A 23,059-nucleotide genomic window follows, 5' to 3' on the forward strand; every position below is an offset into this window, starting at 1 on the left:
AGAGGGAGTGTTAATTTTTGAAACTGCGGTAAAATTCCACATTGGACATCTCAGATTACTGAGATTATGATTTCATTATATTCCTCTTTTCAAGAGGACCAAAATCGACCTAAATATCACACAATTTGGTTAAGAAAAAGTTGAGTTATGAATTATTTTATTCGTACATGTAATATGGAATGGGTCGGCCCTAACCACATGAGTAACTACTTGGGTCAGTCTTAACCCCAAGTAAACCCTTAAGAAAGTCTATAAAAGGAAGTGACCTCAAGTTCATTTGAACATGCTTGATCAAGACATGTTTATATTCTTCTAATTTTTTTTGGCTCGCACAGGTTCGTCGGAAGAAGCTCGCACAAGGTCCAAATTACATGCGAAAGGTTCACCCTGGGTTATGGTTTTCTGGATCTCGGTCATTGGCACAGAACATCAGTTTTTCATCCTCAGTCACATGCATAGAGTGGGAAAGAGAGCGACTCTACCTCTTTTTTCGATCTGAGACAGTTCAGTTAGAGCGAATCTAGGTTCAGGGGCACATCAAAAGGTTTTGGTCCCTAATTGCTCACACAAGGTAGCCCTGGGAGCGACCCTATCATCTCGGTCACTCACACAGCTTGGAAAGGGTATGAATTTGGTTTTTCGGTTGCTCACACAACTCAGCAAGAGTGCAACTTTGGGTTTTAGCAGTACAATGCTATAGTAGCTCACATCAAGACCTCCTGAGAGTGACTCTGCAATCATAGTCACTCACATAGAGTGATCGAGAGAGTGACCAAGCAGTTTTGGTCACACACAAACAATCATGATGAGGGTGACCAAAGTTCAGATCTAAGATTTGACATATTGAATTCAGTTGACTTCAGTGATATGGTAAATCTAGGTTTCTCTCCACTGTTATACACATCTATAGATCTGATTTGTTAGTATCCGATGCAAACATATGTATTTGGCTCATTGACAATGATAACATTATCAGCAGTGTTCGTCACAATGAAAAAAATATACATAAGTTGGCATTAGTTTGTGACAATACATTACAACCATCAGTATAAGGGTTTTGATTCCTAGCATGATTATATTTGTTTCATAGATATCATTATTGTTTTGCTGCATAGATAAAGTTATGGATCATCGTACTCTATTTTGATGCATCATTTGATGACGATCTAAGAAGAAGAAGATTTGCAAGGGTTTTCCCCACAATGGGTTTATCCCTGGCCTTAGACCAATCCTGGTGTCTCTATATGTGTGCATGCTTTCTTCTACTATTCCTTTTATGTTCCACTGCATTGATGATGATCGTGATGTTGTTTCTTTCTATGTAATTGCATATGTTGATGTATAATGGTGTAGATCCTAATAATGTATGGATGACATGGGGTGAACTTAACGTATTAATGATGAAATGAAACTATCATAGAAAAGAACAATGTCACCCTAAGAAAATTTAACACAAAGTGTATGACTCAAGAAGGCCAGAATCAATAACCTTAGGCAACAAGGTTTCAAGGACTTCTATTTCGATTGTGTCAGTGTCACCAACAAAAGTAGATGTAGTCTCAGGCTCAAAACTCAAAGGGATAGATGATTTTGGTAGATCAATATCAAGAGGAAGTCCAAAAGTAGTTCCCAAAGTTCCCAATTCAGTAGTTTGTGTTTTCTTATGCTTCTAATGATGACCGGGAGTAGCCTCTAGTGGAAGAGGAGGCTTATTTTTCACTCTACACGAATAACGAGGTGGGGGATTTTGTTCTTCCACATTGGATAATAAATATTATTAACACAAAAAGAAATAAATAAAAAAGAGATTAATCTAGGAAAAAAAAGATTACCAAGAAACCATGATCTGAATGGAAAATGGCATCCACTAATGGAATTTACCCATGGTATTTTAAGTGGCATCCACCCTTGGTATTCATCCTCCCATGGTATTTATCCACTCATAAAATTTACCCATGGTATTGTAAGTGACATCCACCCATGGTATTCATTCACCCATGGTATTTACCCACCCATGGAATTTACCTGTGTTATTGTAACAAAAAAAAGGCTATAACTAACAAGTCTCATTTTGTAAAAGGGAGATTGTCCACTTAATGTAACTTTTACAATTATTTCTGTTCTAATAAAAACAAGTTTCTTTGTGGTTTTATTTACTGTGTATTCTTCTCTTTTTCTTCTGGTATTTCAATTTTTCAGATCTTGGTGTCCTCCCCCCCCAAGATCCATTTCAATTTTTTAGATCTTAGGGGCCTCCCCACAAGATTTGGATCAGTTGTTATAGATTCAGGTTATTGCTCCATGGGAATGAGGGTTTGACACATATTTCAGTTTCAGAGTTTTGCAACACTATTCAACAAACTTCATGCACATGCTACGACCTCCACATAGCACTTTCTTGGGCAAAGCGGGAAGTTTTTTTTTTCATTTTTTTGCAAGAATATTTTGGGTGGCAAGTTTGCAGATCATATTTGAAAAATTTACAAAAAAAATAACAGAGTTGGATTCCTTGTAACCAATACGCAAATTCAAAAAACCAATCTTCTGAATCGGAGTCCGGATGAGGGAGATATCGCTTATTTAAAATTAGTTGTGTTGCAAAAAATATTCTGACGACAATTCGTGGATGGTATCTATCCCATCAATTTTTCTGGTTTTTGTTTATAATTTCAGAAAACTGGTTGCATATTTGATATCCTCTTGAAAAATAAACCAATTTCAAAAAAACAATTGGTCGAATCAGAGTTCGGATGAGGGAGATATCATTGATTTAAAATCAGTTATTTTTTTTCAGAAAGTTTGTGATGGAGGGACAATTATAACACAAATGTGATCTTCCAGAGTGTCCAGATAGGGATTTCAATCACATGGGAAGATGAAGAATGGTCATTCTATTTCCAAAAATAAGTTATAACAAATATTCTGTGTTATATTGACCGATTTATGTCCATTTTAAATTAGTTTTTATATCTAGAGAAACATTTGGAGAAGGTTCCCTTTGGAGACCTACCCCCCTACCCTACTTTAGTAGGCACTTGCTTCACATTCATGAGTTTCATCATAGCAGCATCTAGCTTGGGTTCTTTGGAAACATGCCCTCTCACCCCAGGTTATCTAGGCACCTTCTACTTCATCAATAATCAACATCACAGTCATCAAAGTCCATTTTCTAGGCCACACACTGCTATTATCATAGTTGGTCACAAATATTACAGGGTATCTCTATCCTTGGATCTTCATTTTTCATGGTTATGGGTCATCCAAAACCCACACTTCATCGAAGTCCATTTACTAGGCCACACACTATCAGTATCATAGTTGGTCACAAACATTACAGGGTATCTCTATCCTTGGATCTTCGTTCATCACGGTTATGGGTTAGCCACACAAAATCCCTCTCTTCAGTGGCTCTTCATATTCAACAAATGATTCTTAGGAGAGGAATTCATGTAATGGGGACCATTTCTTCTTATGGAGGGGGGAATGATCCAAATGGAAAATGGAATCCACCCATGGTATTCATTAACTGATCCAAGATATTTTACTTATAGATGCATAAGAATTACATGAAATAGAGCTTATTAACCATGGAACTTAAAAGCACATAAAATAATGCGGAAATAACACGATAAGCAAGAAACCATGACACAAAGATTTGATTACGGAGGTCGCCTTTCATTAAGTGGCATAAAAAAGATAAAAGTACAAGAAACATTCATTTAAAATCCTTATACCTCCAAGCTAGAAGATGAATGAAGAATGGAGAGCTCAGCTTCAAAAATAGATAGTACCACCAAAATATTGGCGAAAAATCATGCAAAAACGCCTATCCGAACACCCAATTCGGATAATCGGCCTTTCTGCACCCTCTCGGAACCTCCCTATTACTCAAGGAGAGATCTTGGCCTGCTGCTAGGTCAGGTTACTAATGTACATACTGATATTTTGAATTATTGTGTCGGTCTCCCTCTTTCCGCTGCAGATAGTCCTTTATATAAGCTGGCTGCTAATCTCCGGTAGTTATAAACAAACGACAGAGTTTAGTAGGCGGGTTTGTTTTAAGACAGAGATTCTCGGGTCCCATATAGTATGCAACAACAAACCTTTCAAACATGATAAAACTTCCTTAACCATGTATTTTAACCCGATGACTTTTACTATTGGCATTTCCCATCAGTATTTCCAATCGGCAGATAGACCCAAGCCCTTACAACAAGTTCCCTGTGATAACTATGGACCCGACGAGCTATTAAACACAATATATAATATATTAGGTCTAGAAGCTCACATCGCAAATTGCAATCGACGGGAACCAAGGTTGGTACAATATGTGCCTGCTTCCCCTTTGTGAATTGCAACCTAATTCTGCGATTGGGATATATCGCATCATAACCTAGATTGCTCTGAGGGCTGATTATTTAACCTTTCCCTTTTGTGATGGGTGATTGCAATATCGCAAACCGCAACCCGACTCTGCGATTGCGATATATCACATCGCAACCATGAATTTATTGGGGCCAATTTTCTCTAAGCAGCAACCTCTTCCTTTTGCGAGTGTCTGCCATGTCATCTCCTCCAAGTCAAACATAAACTTTGACTTGCTCTAACTGCTTCATATGAACTCAGATTTGAGTGTTATTCACACCTTTGGAATTAGGATGACAAGCTCTTCGATCCGATGTTAAGTTTATAGAGTTTCTGCCATGTTTATTTTTGATCCGTTTTACCATGCCACTGCTACTTTTTAGAGATCCACCTAGATCAATCCTCCCCACTAAGAGATTTTGGATCGCCAAAAGTCGTTTCAGTCAATTGGCAAGTGAGGAAATTTCTCCCTCAAGTTTTATTTCTCCATCCATCGAGCTTTACTCGGATGCATTCCTTTGAAGCCAACACAAATGTGCTCCACGTATCCCTGTCATGAAGTTCTGGTTTTCTTGTCGAGTATGATATCTTCAGGCAACTTGTCTAGATACTCTAGTGCAAAATCATCCACTGTAGGAATCTGTGCAACCTCTTCGGTATCCATAATCAGTGGAGGTTCATAAAGCTTCAGGTTTTAAACATTTACTACTGAGTACATTTTCATATAGGTGGGCAAGTAAAGATGAAAATCATTGCCTCCAATATTTTCCAATATGGTGAAGGGACCATATCAAATGGGTCTCAATTTCTTCCTTTCTACCTTCATTCTATCCTTGTTGTTGTGGAGCCAAACATTTTCCCCAACTTGAAATTTATGGTCAACTCAATGCTTATCATGTTTAGCTTTATATAAGCTTGACTTTTCTCCAACTGCTCCTATAATGCCTGATAAATCACCTGTATCCACTGAATAAACTTCCATGCTTTGTCCCTATCATCTCGTCCATCAGTCTGTGGATGAAATTTCGTACTTCTTTTCAACTTAGTATCCATAATTCTCCACAAGTTGGTCCAGAACTCTCTAAGAAAGCGAGAGTCTTGATCTGACATAATAGATGTGGGCAACCTAAAATGGACCCAAACATGTTGAAAGAAAATATAAGTAGTCTTCTCAGTAGTGACCTGCTTTTTAGAAGGCATTAAAATACACATTTTACTAAACATATCCATGGTGACATACAAATAGTCGTGACCTTTCCTAGACATAGGAAAACCACCTACAAAATCCGTGGACACACTTTCCCATGGTCGACTCAAAATAGGGAGTGGTGTGTAAAGCCCAAGTTTTCTATTAAGAGGGAACACATCATACAACCCTTTACAAAACGAGTCACAATGATTTTCATATGAGGCCAAAAACAAAACCTCTGTAAATGACAAAGTTTTTTCAACCCCAAAATGACCAGACACAAGAGAGGTATGAGTCTCTCGGATTACATGTACCCTTTCATCAATAGGTATGCATAGTTTGCCAAGGTGATACAATAGTTTTCCCTGCAAATAATAATTGTCCACCTACGATCCACGAATCAATTTTGCATAAATCTCTTTAAAATAATTATCAATAGCATATTTTTCAGCATAACCTTCTAATGATAAAGAAGCATTTTTCAAAACTACAGATGCAGAAATAGGAGGATGATAAAGCATATCTGCTACTTTGTTGCTGGTGCCCTTCTTGTATTTTACTACTATATGAAACTGCTAGAGGAATCATATCCATATAAAATGACAGGCTTATTGAAGCTTGGTCTGTGACTGAAGGTACTACAAGGGCTGATGATCCGTATGGATGATGATATCCTTGCCAATCAAGTAATGTTTCCACTTCTTTACACTCTAAACCAAGGCATACAACTCCCTATCGTATGTGGAATAATTCATAACAGCTTGGGAGAAAGTCTCCAAATGGTAACATACAGGCTTCCTTTGCTGCATCAATACAACACCCATGGCATATCCGTTGCAATCTATTTCAATCTCAAAAGGCTACTGAAGGTCTGGTAAGGCTAGCACTAGTGTTGTGCTAATCTTCTCTTTCAGTGTGTCGAATAATTTTTGCTACTTTCCTCCCCATTGAAAGGCCCGCTTCACACTTGTCAATGCGTCTAAGGGGGTTGCAATAATAGAGAAGTTCACAAAGAACCTTCTCCAATATTGTACCACACCAAAAAACTTTGGACCTCTATAACCTTTGTGGGATTAGGCCACTTCATAATCACATCTACTTTAGAGGGATCTATTTTCAATTGCCCATTACCGACTATGTGACCTAAATAAACCAGAGAGGTCTTCCCAAACTCACACTTTGACAATTTTACATAAAAATTTTCTCTTTTCAGAACATCAAGCACTTTCTTCACATGACATACATGTTCATCCCATGTCCTACTATAAACAAGAATATCGTCCAGATATACAAGCACAAAATTATCAAGAAAAGGCCTAAACAAATCATTCATTACCCTCATAAACGTGGCTGGAGCATTGCACAGTCCGAATGACATCACCATCCATTCGAACAACCCTTGTTTGGTTTTGAATGCAGTCTTCCAAATGTTTTGTTCTGCAACTCTAAGCTGGTGATATCCATTACACAAATCTAGTTTTGTAAAGTAGAAAAGATTTTTCAATTGATCTAATAATTCATCAATGTGAGGGAGAGGGTATTGATTCTTCACCATAATTTTGTTTAACACCCTATAGTCTATGCACATTCTCCATGTGTCATCTTTCTTTGGCACCAACACGATTGGTGAGCCACATAGAGAAGAACCTGGTCTGATAACCCCTTGATTTAGCAACTCCTGCACCTGTTTCTTGATCTCCTCCATCTCGATAGAAGCCATCCTATACATGTCAATATTCGGTAAAGGAGCATCCTATTGTAAATGGATCTCATGTTGGATTTCTCCTTTTGGGGGAAATCCTCTCGGTTCTTGAAACAACCCATCATAGTCAAAAATAATTTCTAACAATTCTTTCTTATGATCAAGATCACAACCTTTGAAAGCATCAGCTGTCTTGGCCTCTTTTGCTCTCACTAGTCTGAGCATGCACCCTTTCCTGGAATTAACCAGTTATTTAATGTATCCTGCACTTATAAGGCTAACACTGAATTTCTTATGATGAGCTCTGACTATATATTCTACCCCATCCTTCATGAGGTGGTATTTATTTTCATGCCAAAAGAAAACTACCTTTCTGTCATATAGATACGAACTTCCCAAGATAATTCCACAGATATCCAAAGGCACAACATCTAACTCTAACTCATCAACTAATTTGGAAGCAATAAAAAATCTAGCCATGCACTGCTTGGTTACTTGTAATTTTTCTTTATCACTTACACAACCAAGCAGGTATGGACTCGGATGAGGCTTAGTTTCGAGGCCTAACTTTTTCACTAAGGACTTTGAGATTAATTTTTTTTTGGAAACTAACTCGAACAAAGTTTCCACCTTTGTGTGTTTTATAATAACCCCAATGTGGAATAATTCAATTCTCTTTCATTCATTACTTACAGGCTCATTCAAAGAACTAGTACTTGTAATCAAATCAGAATTACTATTAACAGAAAGAGTGCCTTTTGGACCTATGACTGTGATCAATGTCTCATTGCCAAAATCTGATCCAAGGTCCTGCTGCGTTGGTTCCACTACCTTCTACTTTCCCTTTCTATTGAATCTCTTTGGTGTTAGCTCCAAATGTGTCTTCCAATAGTGGTACTTTTCATGACCTTCTCTCTTGCAATGCGTGCAAGATGGTGTTGCTTCATCCTCTTTCTCAGCTGCGACGGTCTTCTTAGCCTTCCCCTTGTCTTTCTTATGGAATTTTCCATGCTGAGGGTTGAATGGTGTTTTATTGGCTTGATCATCTCTGTCATTCTTGCCTCGGCTTTCAAGATGAATCACCTTTACACTAGTTGCATCAATCGTAGTATACTCAAACAATAATAGTGAGTGTCTTATGTAACTATGTAGCTCACCAACATACTTACTTACAGTCTCGGGCGAATCTAATGAGATGCCCAAATTCAATGCTTGTTTCCAAAATCCTTCAATGAACATTTGCACATTTTGGCATTTACCTTGCCTTATATATTTCCATTCCATTAGTGCCTTTTATTTATAACCCAAAGGGTAAAATTGGTCTTTCAATGCAGAAATAAAACTAGACCAAGAGGAAAGAAGGTTACTTGAATTTTTGCTGCCCTTTTGCAACTTTCTCTCCCACCAAACGAGAGCAGTGCCACTCAGCCGAAGAAATGCTAACTGGACCTTTGCTTCATCTTCTTCAATCTGCTAAATCTGACAATAGACATCTATTTGTCTTATCCAATTATTAAGTTTTTTTGCACTACACTCTCCATTATACATGGGTAGGTCAAAATTTACATCTAGCTTGAAGAACGGTTTCTTAGATGTATGTTTGGAATCATGATTAGAGTGGTGAGAACTATCACTTGAAGAAGGAGAGGGAGGAGGCTCTTCTCCGCCACCTTCATGATTTGCTGATCCATTTTCATCGACATATTTCTTCCCCTGCCAAGTGCCTTCTCATACTCTGAAAACAACTTGTCCACTTTCTCTGCCATATTGTAGAATACCTTGCAGAAATTTTTTTCCTCTTCCCAATGAGATTCTTCATTTGCAATGTTTCTTCTTCATTGTACACGTCCTTCTTCAGGATAAAAGGACTTAAGTGTTCCTTTCAGCTTGTTCCGGGTTAGCATATACTTATGCAATTCGCATCGACAAAGGCCTGTTATGATACCAAACTTGATCCAAGATCTTTTACTTACAGATGCATCAGAATTACATGAAACAGAGCTTATTAACCATGGAACTTAAAAGCACATAAAACAATGTGGAAATAACATGATAAGCAAGAAACCATGACACAAAGATTTTATTACGAAATTCGTCCAATTTGGACTACGTCTCCGGGCCCTGCTCATTAGTGGGGAGTCCTTCTGCCATTAAGTGGCATAAAAGAGATAAAAGTACAAGCAACATTCATTTACATTCCTTATACCTCCAAGCTGGAAGATGGAAGAATAATCGACAGCCCAGCTTTATAAACTAACAGTACCACCTAAATCCTAGCGAAAAATCATGCAAAAATGCCTATTCGAACACCCAATTCAGATAATTATGCTTTCTACACCCTCTTGGAACCTTCCTACTTCTCAAAGAAAGGTCCCGACCTGTTGCCAGGTCAGGTTACCATTGTATGCATTGATCTTCTGAATTATTGTGTCGGTCTCCCTTTTTCCGATGCGGATAGTCCTTTATATAAGCTAGCGGCTAATCTCCTCATTTCCCGAGAAGTTCTAAACAAACGACAAAGTTTAGTAGGTGGGTTGTTTCAAGATAGAGATTCTCAGGTCCCATATAGTATGTGGCAAAAAACCTTTCAAACATGGAAAAACTTCCTTAACTTCACAATTTAACCTGATCACTTTTACTATCAGCGTTTCCCATTGGTGTTTCAAATTGGTAGATAGATCCAAGCCCTTACAACAAGCACCCTACGATAAACACAATATATAATATATCGGGTTTGGAAGCTCACATCACAAATCGCAATTGACGGGAACCAAGGTTGGTACAATATGCGACTGCTTCCCCTTTAACAACGTAAACTTTGAAACGGGAACTAACATTGTTACCCGTTTTGTAGAGATAGCAAAAAAGTGACCTGATTTTGAAAAGGGGTGATGCAGGACACACATATTTTTTTAGATCATAGTTTTTGGCATTTTAAATAACTGATACGATTACCCATTTCGTAGGAGTAGTAAAAACGTGACCCGATTTTGAAAACTGGCGATGTAGAATACATTTTTTTTTTCGGAGCATATTTTTTACACTTTAAATTTTCGTATGTATCAAATATAAATATTTGTTTTTAAATGTTAGTGATTTTCATGCTGATTTTGAAACGTGTTGATGCAGCATACCTTTGTTTTAGAGAACTTATTTTTCACACTTTAAAATTTATTATGTCCAATTATTTTTTAAATTATGATTACTTAACGAATTTTCAAGTTGTTTTATTTTTATTTTTTTAAATATTGATTACTTAAAAAACAAATATAATATATATATATATATATATATATATATATATATATATATGACAAAAAAAAAAATTAAAAAAAAGTATATCTCATAAACCATAAAAGAATTTGGAAAAAAAATAAAAATAAAAAATAAAAATAAAAAACTAGTAAATTAATATTAAAAACATTTACAAAAACCCTAAAAAAACAAAAATAAACTCAAATTAAAAAAAAAAAGAGATCAATATGAAAGTTTTAAAATATATATATATATATATATATCTTTTCAAATAAAAAAAAATAAAAACAAAAAACATTTAAAGTTTAAAAAATATATATATTATTGATTTACCAAAAAAAAACTTATTATTAAGCCCTAGCTCTTTTATTTAAAAACAAAAAAATTTAAAATTTAAAGAATTTGAACTTTGTTTTTAAACAATTTTTTTTTCTTTTTAACAATTGTTTTTTAAACAAATATTTTTTTATTAAAAAAAAGTTAAATTATTTTTTTAAACATTTTTTTTTTTTTTATTAAAAAAAAATTTAAATTATTTTTTTGAACAATATTATTTTTATTTAGAAAAAAAATAAAATTAACAAATTGTTTTTAAACAAAAAAAATTTTATTTAAAAAAAAAATACGCGCTCTTCTAGCACATCATCGCTGCCATCCGTTGAGATGGACGACTGCCTTGTGCACGGTACCAGACTTGGAGTACAATGCTCGTATAACCATGTCAAGGGACAATACTTCGTCTAGTATTGCCTTCTTCAGTTCGGCTCGGGTGGACATTGTCACCAAGTCTCCTCCTTGCTTGGATGTCTATAATTCCTTCACCATTCACTCATTCTCACCTCTCAAAAATCGAACACTTGAGCTAGTGGCTTCAACATGCACTTTGGTTGCATCGGCAAAGGCAAATGGATGTTTGCACACATCAATCATGATCACTCATTCTTCAACTTACGTAGGAGATGTATGATCCTCCGGAGTTGATACTCTCTAAGACTGCACAACTCTATGATGAGATTCATCGAATGAGATGTTGTGCATCTCTCCTTCCGGCTGATCACCAAGGATCTCAGTGCCTCCTTGGTCTTTTGAGACTTGCTCATCATCTAGATGCATTGAAGCGAGTGAGTCAACCTCTTTTTGGTGAGGCATGAGGTCGATATCCTGTTCCAACTCTCGTTGCTCCATGTATGCATCCAACTGTTGAAGTGCTTGTTCTATCTCATGAGCGAAGTATTGCTCTTGCAATGGTTCACCCTGTTCACCTGATGCCAGCTGTTTTGATGAAACAACTACTTGTATGGGCACTACTCCATCTATTTGCGTATGTTGCGCCCCCTGCTATATCTACAGTTGGTGCAGTTCCCTCTCCTATTTGCGCAACTCATGTTATTTTCGAAGTTTCTCCCTCAGCTTCTCTGCTTCTTCCATTCTTCTCTTATCCCTCAGCCTTTGCCTAATTCACATGTCACACTGGTGCCTCTTTGCCTCTATAGCCATAACTGCTTTCTCTACCAATGGATATGCTTGAAACTTGTAGCTTTGCTCCTCCTCCATGTGATCAACAATATTCCTCTTTCCTTTGTCGCATATTGGTATGCTTGCCTCTCCTACCACTTATGCTATTGTTGCTGCTGGTGCTCTCCTTGATGCTGCTTCATGTTGCTTCGCTAACCACTCCACATCGAAGCCAACCTATTCATTGGGTCTAGAGAAACTGTAGTAATATCTCCATGGGTCCTCCTCGGCCCAATCAAATTCCCCGTGGATCTGAACTAAAGTCTCATGCAGTGATCTTTCACAATGCAATGTGGGTCATACGGATTGTAGCTTCAGAGGTTGAGTGGGTACTTCTTCATCTGTTCTGCTTCGACATCCTCTTGCTTGATACTCTAGATCTCATATAACCCAATCCGCAACGAAAGAGTGGGCCAGGGTACCTCCTTTTTCCGGTGCAGTCTAGCTGTCAATCCTGCTGAGATGTGATATGCTACTTCTTGCATGACAAGTACATCCAAGGAAAACTTCAGTAGAACATGCAGAGGCTTCTCTACACTGAACAATATTCAGATGATGGTGTCGGACGATGAGGCATACCAATCATCAATGCCTAACAATGCCTCCATTTCTTCCTTTGACATGCAGGGTGGATCCTATTCGAATATCATCTTGTACACTGGGGTTACAAAATGATCGGACAACCATGTGATTACTGCTCTGAAGCTGCATTCGTACAATAACTTGAAATATGTGTTCACATCAGCCTCTGATGGTGACCATGCGCAGTCCAAACTCGGGAACTCCTATTGGGCACAGACTGCATCTAGGATATAGGCGGACATGTAAATATCTGCATACATACCTCCAGGTGACTGTCGAGCCTTCATTACTTGTTCCTTCAGATGATGAGCCAATATGCTAGACCAATTACATGGTTTTCCTTCTCTGGCCACTAGGTCTAGTGCGATCACCTAACTTTGTGGGAAGGTTTCGGTACTTTCTTGGCCATACAGTCGACATGAAAATATGACCAAGTATTGGTACACCTTCCTCAGTATCTTCGTCTTGTAGATTTGGTTGGGTCTCAACCTGAATCGAGCCAGCTCCTTTACCCAGTTCTTTAGAATGTCTCTAGAGTTAGCACTGCTGTTGGGTAAGCTAAATGGAGTCTTCATGACAGTCACAGGTTCTGACATCTGATACATCTCATCATAATCTCATGCCTTGAAGGTTGCAAGCTTCGTCCCATTGACTCTACTCAAGGTCATCGTCTCGGGATTAGTGTGAGAGATGATCCAATGTATCATGTTTGTGCATGGGAATGTGGGGTATCTAAATGCAATTTGGTGCAAGCCGAACTTGTGAATGTTCACGTACACCTCACGATCTTCGAGGCCTTCCTCAAAAGTGCCTGAAATTGCTTCATTGACCTCTTGCCACTTCAATTTGATGTCCCTGTCTAGATACAACTTTGTATCTTCATAGATAGGTAGACTAGAGCACATTTTCTCAACTGCTGCTCCCACTGCATTTCCATCAGTGTCATGTGATCTTGCTCTCTTGGAGGCCATTGATCCGGTACAATTAAGAGGTGGTAGAACACCTAAAAGATCTAGAGACAAGCAACATGCATGACAAGAAATATGTCAGTGAAAACCAAAGCAATTTTAGGGAATGACACAACACACACCTAGGAGACCGATCGGCAAGATTGTGCAATTTCTGCTGGGAGGCTAGGTGACTGGTTACTAGAACTGCGTAAAAAGCAGTTTAGGTTGTCTGGGAGGTGAGATTGGATGCTAGATTTGTGCAATGCATAATCCAGACTAGATACTGGCTACTGGGATTGTGCAATGTGCAATTCTAGCTGGGAGTGACTGCATGCTCAGGGACTGCATTGCGCAATGTTGTCTCAACTGAGAGTGACTACAGGCTTAGGGACAGTGCTGGACCTTCCAACATGTCAGGGGATCTCCCTGGTAAGAAGTCCCAATCAGACCTCAGATCGTTTGGTGTAGGAGTCCCAGTAGTGGGTTGTATGGTAATGCCTTGACCGCGTTTTCACACAAAGGTTGGTAGAAAGGGTGTGACAATTGCAGTGAGTCAAGGGAGGTGCATGATAGGTTCTAACACATGGGGGTTGAGATGAGTGTGCCCCTTGACAACCTGTAATAGTACATAGATGGGAAGGGAACACACGAGCAAAGATGCATCACAAGCTGGAATGCAAGTTTGATGGCAATCCAAAGTGATGGTTAAACCAACAACACATTTCAGAAAGATTCATACATACTCATATAGAATAGTCCATACATGCATGCTTAAGAAAGCAAAACCATATGCCATTTAGAGTAAACAAGATAGCTGGAATACAATACAACATATGCATGAAACGTGCTAGCTCTTATTATATAAAGAAGTGTAAGTTCTGGTCATACAATACATCCATGTCCAACCACTAGTCCCAATAGTGGAACGTTACAACAACATCTACCTGCTCCTCCAAAGAGATGTACTAGCTATGCACAATGGAGAAGCCAAGGCTCGTTACAATATTGTTCAAGCTCTCTCCAAGATAGTCTTATCAAAAGCTTAGCTAACCAAAAGCCTATACAATGAGTTTTGAGGGACTATTTATAGCAAAGGGTGGGGTGACCCTTGACATTCCCCTTTGTGATAGTTCAACTACCCTCATGACTCTTCACCTACTCTATGACTGTTACATCCAACTATTGACACTTGACTTACACTTGACATGACTTAACATTACAATGCACATGTACCCATGTGAACAAAATGGTTTGAGCAAGCCATGCTAGTCCTTGATGGCTCCATGGTGACATCCATCTGAAACTTGACTCTTGCCTCCATAGCATCCAGATACACTGCTCAAGATCCTCTGTCCAACTCATTTGAAAGAATACGCATCAATGTCTTCAATGTGACCGGACCAACAACGTGCATGATGTCTGCACTGATAGGCAAGTATGGGCTGGTGGTAGTGCGTATTAACTCGTCGAAGTATGAGTCAAGCTCTAGTCAAACCTATTTCTTCGTCTTCGCCTGGGTGAGAGTCCAAATAAATGGGATCACATGTGTGTGCACCACAACATCCATACTCTTGAATAATCATGCATGGGAAGCCTATATGCTAGTGATGAACTGCGGGAGCTCTTCATAGTTCTGGATCTGACTTCGAATATGTGCCTTTAGCTAGACCGCATTGGCCCTCATCATCTTAGGCAAGTGAAGTGGGGCTCCCTTGTACTTCATCATCCATATTTGCACTTCATCAACAATAGCATGCAAGTTCATCAAGATACGTGCTCTTCTAGCACATCACTGCTACCATTTGCTGAGAGCACGGTACCAAACTTGGAGTACAATGCTTGCATAACTGTGTCAACGGACAATAATTCATCTAATATTGCCTTCTTCAATTCAGCTCAGGCAAACATTGTCATCAAGTCTCCTCCTTGCTTGTCCATCTGTAGTTCCTTCGCCATTGGCTCATTCTCACCTATTAGAAAGCGAACACTTGAGCTAGTGGCTTCGACATACACTCCGCTTTCGTTGGTGAAGATAGCTGGATGTTTGCACACATCAGTCACAATTACTCTTTCTTCAACTTGCATAGGAGATGTTATATGATCCTCCAGAATTGAGACTCTGTGAGACTACACAACTCTATGTTGAGATTCATTGAATGCGATGTTGTGCATGTCTCTTTCCGGCTAATCACAAAAGATCTCTGTGCCTTCTTGGCCATTCGAGACTTGCTCATCATCTGGAGGAATTGAAGAAAGTGAGTTGACCTCTTTGTGTTGAGGCATGAGGTCGATGTCCTATTCCAAATCTCATTGCTCCATGTCTGCATCCAACTGTTGAAGTGCTTGTTCTATCTCATGAGCGAAGTCTTGCTCCTATGATGGCTCACCCTATTCACCTGATGCCATATGTTTTGATGAATGAACTACTTGTATGGGCGCTGCTTCATCTGTTTGTGCATGTTGCACCCCCTGTTGTATTTGCTGTTGTTGCACTTCCCTCTCTTGTTTGCGCAGCTCTTGTTCTTTTCTGAGTTGCTCCCTCAGCTCATGCAACTCCTTCTCTAGTTCTTCCAATCTTCTCTTATCCCTCTGCCTTTACGCAATTCGCATGTCACGCTAGTGTCACTTTGCCTCTATAGCCATAGCTACTTTCTCTACCAATGGATCTGCTCGAAACTTCTAGCTTTTCTCCTCCCCCACGCAATCGACCATATTCCTCTTACCTTTGTCATGCACTAGTATACTTGCCTCTGATGCCACTACTGCTACTGGTGTTGCTGGTGCTGCTAGTGGTCTATGTGACAGTGCTTCATGTTGCTTCAATAACCACTCCAAAACGAAGCTGACCTCTTCATTGGGTCTGGAGAAAAAATAGAAATATCTCCACGGATGTTGGGCATGGGATCCCCCAAGGGAAGTTTTGGGGCTAAAAGCCCAGATTTTGGCTAAAAAGTAAATCCGATATAAAGACTTCGCATTTTTTGGGCATGGAGCGTGAAGTTGTAAATGAGTCATAGGGTTGTTCGCCCTCAATTTTGTAATGTAATGTCGGATTTAGAGATCTACCCATGGTCTAATTGTATAAATAGAGGGAGTATATAAGTTGTAAAAGGAGGGAATAAAAGAGTTAGAATGATGATGGAATAGAAGGAAGTGGAAGATATAAGTGTAGAGTCAAGTCTTTGGGTCTATTGTGACCACCAACAACCCCCCTCCTTCTTTAGTATTAGCAATAACGCTAAAGAAGTGGGGACCCTTAGTAAAAAATCCAAAAAGATTTTATAATTTTTTTTTTTGTATTATACTCCTAAAAAATGCATCGCACGGAGAAGAGTCAAGCATTCCTTTATGAGCACATTAAAACAACTGCGAAGAAACAAAGCGAAATTCACCGCGTCACATACATTAAGAAGTGCCCATAAATGAATAATCTTAAGAAAATCTTCGATGGCCGATATGCAATATCGCATATCGCAACGTCGCATAAACAACACACGAATAACTTGACAAATTGCAGCGATCTGCGATGCCGCGATGTTGCGATAAAAGCGATCTGCGATAACTGCGATCTACGATCTTGCGATCTGCGATAACTGCGATCTGCGATAACTTTGATCTGTGATCAATGCGATCTGCGATCCGCGAGTCGCAGAAATCACCCATCGCAGATTTTCCTCGACTCAGCATTCAAGAAAAGCTGTCCCTAAACCAAAAATTGGGCGCGCGCCTTAAAGAAGATTAATGAATGTACGCAAAAGTATTCATGAAGGACAGTTTTGTGTTTTTCAAAGAGTCAGTTCACTGTGGGTGTCATGATTTTATACATTCATAGAGCTCAAAGCTTTCGTGTCAAAATTTACTATCATTACTCTTTTCCTTTGCGTGAACTGCAGGAATAAAAAACAGGAAACATCTAAAGAAAATGGGAAAGCGTCAATGCTCGGAGAATAGAAAAGAGATGCCCCCATACACGGATGCCACATGCAACAGAAACGCAGATTTCAGAGTGTTACTGAACAGATGCTGATATCAATAAGCGATTCGACACTCAAAGTCAAAAGAAACTCACAAAAGCAGCATGTTTACAAAATTATGAAGCTCATGCCCGATAAAGGAAAAAGCGCTAAAGGCGGAAAACGCACCAGAAAGGCCCGAATAAAAAAACGGACGCAGCTAGGCGCTAATCGCTAAGAAAATTGTTCAGAAAGAAAAGTCCCTAACTTGCTTAGTCATCCACGAGTCTGGAAGCCGAGATAGCAAAAGCAGAGGCAGTTTAAAGAAGAATTTGTGTTGTTACCAAGCGTACATGCAGTAAATTTGCCCAACCAGAAGATGATTCTCAAAAATATCTTCTAGTTTACTAAAAGAGGTGCCAGCGCTTTCCATTTCTATTTTCGTAGCTCAAACAAAAGCAGAAGACGACCAGCCGACTCTTCCCAGGCAAATGTTTCATGCTCACAACACTAAGGAGCAAATGCAGAAATAGTTAGAAATTAGATTCAATTTTTAGAAATGAGTTTGCTTAGATAAAGGGCGGTCATTTTAAACCGTACCCGAAATTTATGTAATTAAGTTATTTAGTTAGCAGTATTTAAACCCTTCTCATGCATTTGGAGAAGGGTCCGGAAATTTGTCAAAAACTTGTCCTCAGAACATGCACTTCTGCACCCTCAGAGGAGGTTTTGATGAATGAATGGATCAAGGTTTATTAATTTTTGTATTTGATATCTACTACTGATGTTGCACTTCTATACTCTTGGTAGATATCAGAACAAGGAGAGATAAACCATTATTACTTGAAGCTTATGAGTAGGACCAGTCATAAATGGTACTTTTATCTCTTGGCCATTTCTGCTTATATTCTTGAAGTGATATACAGTTTTTAGTTGTTTATATGTTATTGCATGAATGTGTGAGTTACCATTTGGCACTTTTGTACGGTGGAGTCATTTATTTATGTTTGATATATGAATAACTTATTATGCGATACGCTTTTCACAACTGTTTTGCCTAACTTTTTATGCAAATTGGTTCATCTTAATTGATTTCTATTCTTATGATAGTTGAATGATCTTTATTACCGGTTATTGTCTGAAATCTCTTTAGATCGCATAATAGAAGAAATACACCTCGGGTTAGCATAGATTAGATGTGCTGTTTTCATTAGATTACAATAGCATAGAATTAGATTAAAGTAGCTTAGATTAGAACTCTTAGATCAACATCATCCAACCTCGCACACACACACACCCTTAGATTGGGAAACTAGTCCCATTATCCCCAGTCGGACCCGCTATACCAAACGAATAAGGAGCTGCCAACCAAGGTCCGGACCGGGTGGGTATCCCCCTTGTTGTCGACCCGATTTTCGGGGCTTCAACATATTTGGCGCTAGAAGGAGGGCCCGAACTATGAATGGCACTTAAATCAAAATCTAAATACCATTCTGAGAGTAAATCACCCTTATCATCTCCCCCGACTTCTCCAGTATATTTAAATCCAAAGTCGGAAGTCGCTCGAGTATCAATCGCTGCTGCACACCTTGATATTTCAGACCAATTTACCATTAAACCTCCTGAAGTCGAATCTCTGATTCACAAACTTCAGGGATTTTCCATTTCTCCTCAGAGGTCTGATAAATCTCAAAGCAGTGTGACTTTGCAGTACAATCCTGCTCATCCCCTAACGAGATTGAAAAGTGAAAAATTTGGCATCCAGCCGACTGAGTTGCCTCTTCCCACCAGGAAAAGAGCGAGGAAATCACCACAAGAGTCTGACAGTGAGATTCTTTTGTCTACATCACCCATTTCAACTACCTCACTGCGAAGTCAACCACCCACACCTCCATTCCAAACCATCATTCATCCGTCTACCACAATCCCTCTTCAATCATCCACGATCATAGTATCCTCATCTTCCCAACCGCAAAGATCATCTCCTGCACTTTTCTGTACTAGCAGCTCAACGATGGCCCAATCTCCATGGAACAACCCTGGGGCAGTCTTGATACCTACACCCTTGAGCCCAATACCGGCCCATCCTGAGAAATGGTTGCCTAAATTCAATCCAGAAGCAGGCATGCTAGCATAAGAACACATAAACAATTTCATGCTTTCTATCAATCTCAACGGAGTTACTAATGAAGATGCTATTGTTCGGCTTTTCCCCTACACACTGCAAGGAACAGCCGGGTCATGGTATTTTTCATTACCTTCCGGGTCTATCACAAGTTAGGATATCTTCCACAATCAATTCCTTATCAAGTTTGGTGATGACAGATCAACAACAACATTAATCAATGACCTATCCAATCTTAAGGCCCAAGCTAAAGAACCTATCAAAGATTTCGATTTACGGTTCAATAAAATTCTCAACAAAATTCCCACTGCTTCCCAACCCAACGAAGAAGTACGATGTGAATGGTATATTACTGCTTTACCATCAAACATAGCAATCTTCGTGGATAGAAGAAATAAAACAACTTTAGTTGAAAACATGACAGAGGTGATAGTAGTAGAGAAACGCGTAATAGCCCTGGAAAAGAGATCCGCGATAGAGGAACGAAAGTCTAAAAAAGTCACCTTCAAGGAAGACTCCAAGAAGAAACAAACAAAAGACCCTTTTGATTTGGAAGGATTGCAGAAAGTATTAAAGACCATGTCTGATGAGATGATTGACATAAAAAAACAAGTAGCAGAAACTTCTTTAAAAAAGCCCTACAGAACTTTTAAAATAGGTCCTTCAACGGATGCAAAACTACCCAATGCCATCTCCAATGCTGAAACTGAGGAAGAGGAAGAAGAAGAAAGTGCCACTGAAGGGCAAACCGATGACGAAGAAGTTGTGGAATTACAAGGAATGTGGGATTTCATCCTCCCACAAGAAGAGGATCAAGAAGTATTTCCGGTTAGCACACGAAGCAAAAATCAGCTTGATCCTCCCCAAACTACCCCTAAGCAGAAGGGCGCAAGCCCTACAACAAAAGATAAAGTTGCAACAAAGAAAACAACAACTAAAGTGACTCAGTCTAGCCCAGTCCGAGCAGATCAAACAACTCCATCAAAAACACTGATAGTGTCGGATGAAATGGAGTACAATATTGTTGATGACATGAAAAAGACTAGGGCTAATATTACCTTTTATGAATTGAGCAAATTGAAGCATCAACAGAAGATAATGATGAAAGAATTACATACTGTGCCTATTGTACCTTTTCCTGCCGCTGTACTCTCCCAAGCTTCCCATAACATGGGAAGACCTCCAACTAACGCGATCAATAAGATTGATCCAAATGATATCGCCTTAATTGGAGGAAGATCAAGATCTCACACTCCCCCGTTTCTTCTCACTTACGAGATTTTCAACAAAAATGTGCACAATTGTTTGGTAGATTCCGGTGCTTCTTCGAATATTTTACCCAGATCAATATGTGCTAAGCTAAATGTTCAACCACAAAAATCCGCAGTGTGTATAGTTCAGCTTGATCGATCTCAAGTCGAAGTGATTGGTGAAATTAATCAAGTAACCATAAGATTGTCATTTAACCCGAAGGTATGTCAGGTTATTGACATTCTAGTGGCCGATATCCCAGAATTCTATGGATTAATTCTTAGCAGGGATTGGTTCGAGAAACTCCACGGATACTTTGCAACTGACTGGTCGCACATGTGGTTACCCTATAACAGTAAACCGAATCAGATAAAGGTTGAACGAGAATTACACCAGAAGTACATAGTAACGGAATTAGAGGGAGAAAATGAAGCAGTATCGTATAACAGCAGTATCATAGGCAATTACACGGTAGATTCTTTTCTCGGTAATTTCAATGCTCACCCATCACCTTAGAAAATTCAGTTTTGTCCCAAGTCAAAAAAATTTCCCAAACTGATAGTTCAAAGTGTGTTAGTTTTGTAGATGAACCTGTAAATACATGTTTGTTTTGGAAATTATATTTCGATGGCTCTAAATCTAACGAAGGAGCAGGAGCAGGATGTGTTCTGATTAGTCCAGAAGGAAACAAGACCATGCTTACATGCAGACTCGAATTCAATTGCACAAACAACACAGAAGAATATGAGGCCTTGGTGCAAGGCCTATACAAAGCAATCGGGTTAAACGTCAAGTATCTTCAGGTCTTTGGAGACTCTGAGATTATCGTCAAACAGGTACGTAACACTATACATTGCCTATCAGGTCATTTAAAACACTAACAATATTTAGTACAAGATCTGACTGAGAATTTCATAGCATTTAATATCTCTTCAATCCCGAGACTCCAAAACGCGAGTGCAGACCTTTTGGCTAACGTAGCCTCTAGGCTTATTCCCTCCGAAGATTTTAGTCCAGATAGATTCTCAATAGAATTAATCTTTAGACCATCCATCCTTGACAACATTACAAATTGGAGAGTATTCAATGACGATCCTGATATTGTAAATTTCCTCACTTCTGAAGGATCCTACTCCAATCAAATAATTGATGAAGACCATCACGATCGACAAACACGCACTAATAATGATATACCTAAATCGGTGGTTAAGTTAGAAGACTTGTACGATTTGAAAAATCGGTTTAAAAGGTCTACCAATTCAAAGCTCTACAGTTCAACTCTGAACTACGAATTAGTAAACCTAGGAACCGATGATAAACCACAAAACATTAATCTAGGCATAGGCCTGGCCCCTGAAGAAAAACTAGCGTATATTCGTCTTTTGAGACAATATAAAAATGTTTTTGCCTGGAATTACGATGAGCTGAAGACATACGACACTTCTATCATTCAACACACTATTCCTATGATTGACAACGAAAAACCTGTCCAACAGAAACTGAGAAAGATCCACCCCAATTTAGAAAATCAGATAAAGACTGAGCTAAATAAGTTATTAAAAGCCAGAATAATTTTCCCCATCAGACATTCCAAATGGGTCTCTAATATGGTACCCGTTAGAAAGAAAAACGAAGATATTAGAATCTGTATCGATTTTTGAAATCTTAACAAAGCCTGTCAAAAAGACAATTTTCCTCTTCCACCTATGGAACAGATATTATAGGCAGTAGCAGGCTCAGAACTGATGTCTTTCTTGGACGGATTTTCAGGATATAATCAAGTGCTGGTGCATCCCAATGATCAGTTGAAAACCACATTCAGAACTAAATGGGGCACATACGCATATCGGAAGATGCCATTTGGTTTGATTAATGCCGGCGCTACATTTCAAAGAGCCATGGACATTGCATTTAAGGGTTTAGTCAACAAATCTGTAGTGGTTTATTTGGATGATATAACAGTGTATTCCAAGAAGCGAAGCGACCATCTCAGAGATTTAAAGCAAATTTTTCAACGATGTTTAAGGTATGGGATTTCACTTAACCCAAAGAAATCTTTTTTCGCATTAAGTGAAGGAAAACTTCTAGGATTCATAGTGTCAAAGTCCGGTATTCACATTGATCCTGACAGAATCAAAGAAATGTCAGAAATATCCCTACCTCATAATAAAA

The sequence above is a fragment of the Pinus tabuliformis genome, chromosome 5_1 (assembly GCF_031772625.1).
Source record: "Pinus tabuliformis cultivar Carrire ecotype Pingquan chromosome 5_1, CPIR1, whole genome shotgun sequence".
Lineage (NCBI taxonomy): Eukaryota > Viridiplantae > Streptophyta > Pinopsida > Pinales > Pinaceae > Pinus > Pinus tabuliformis.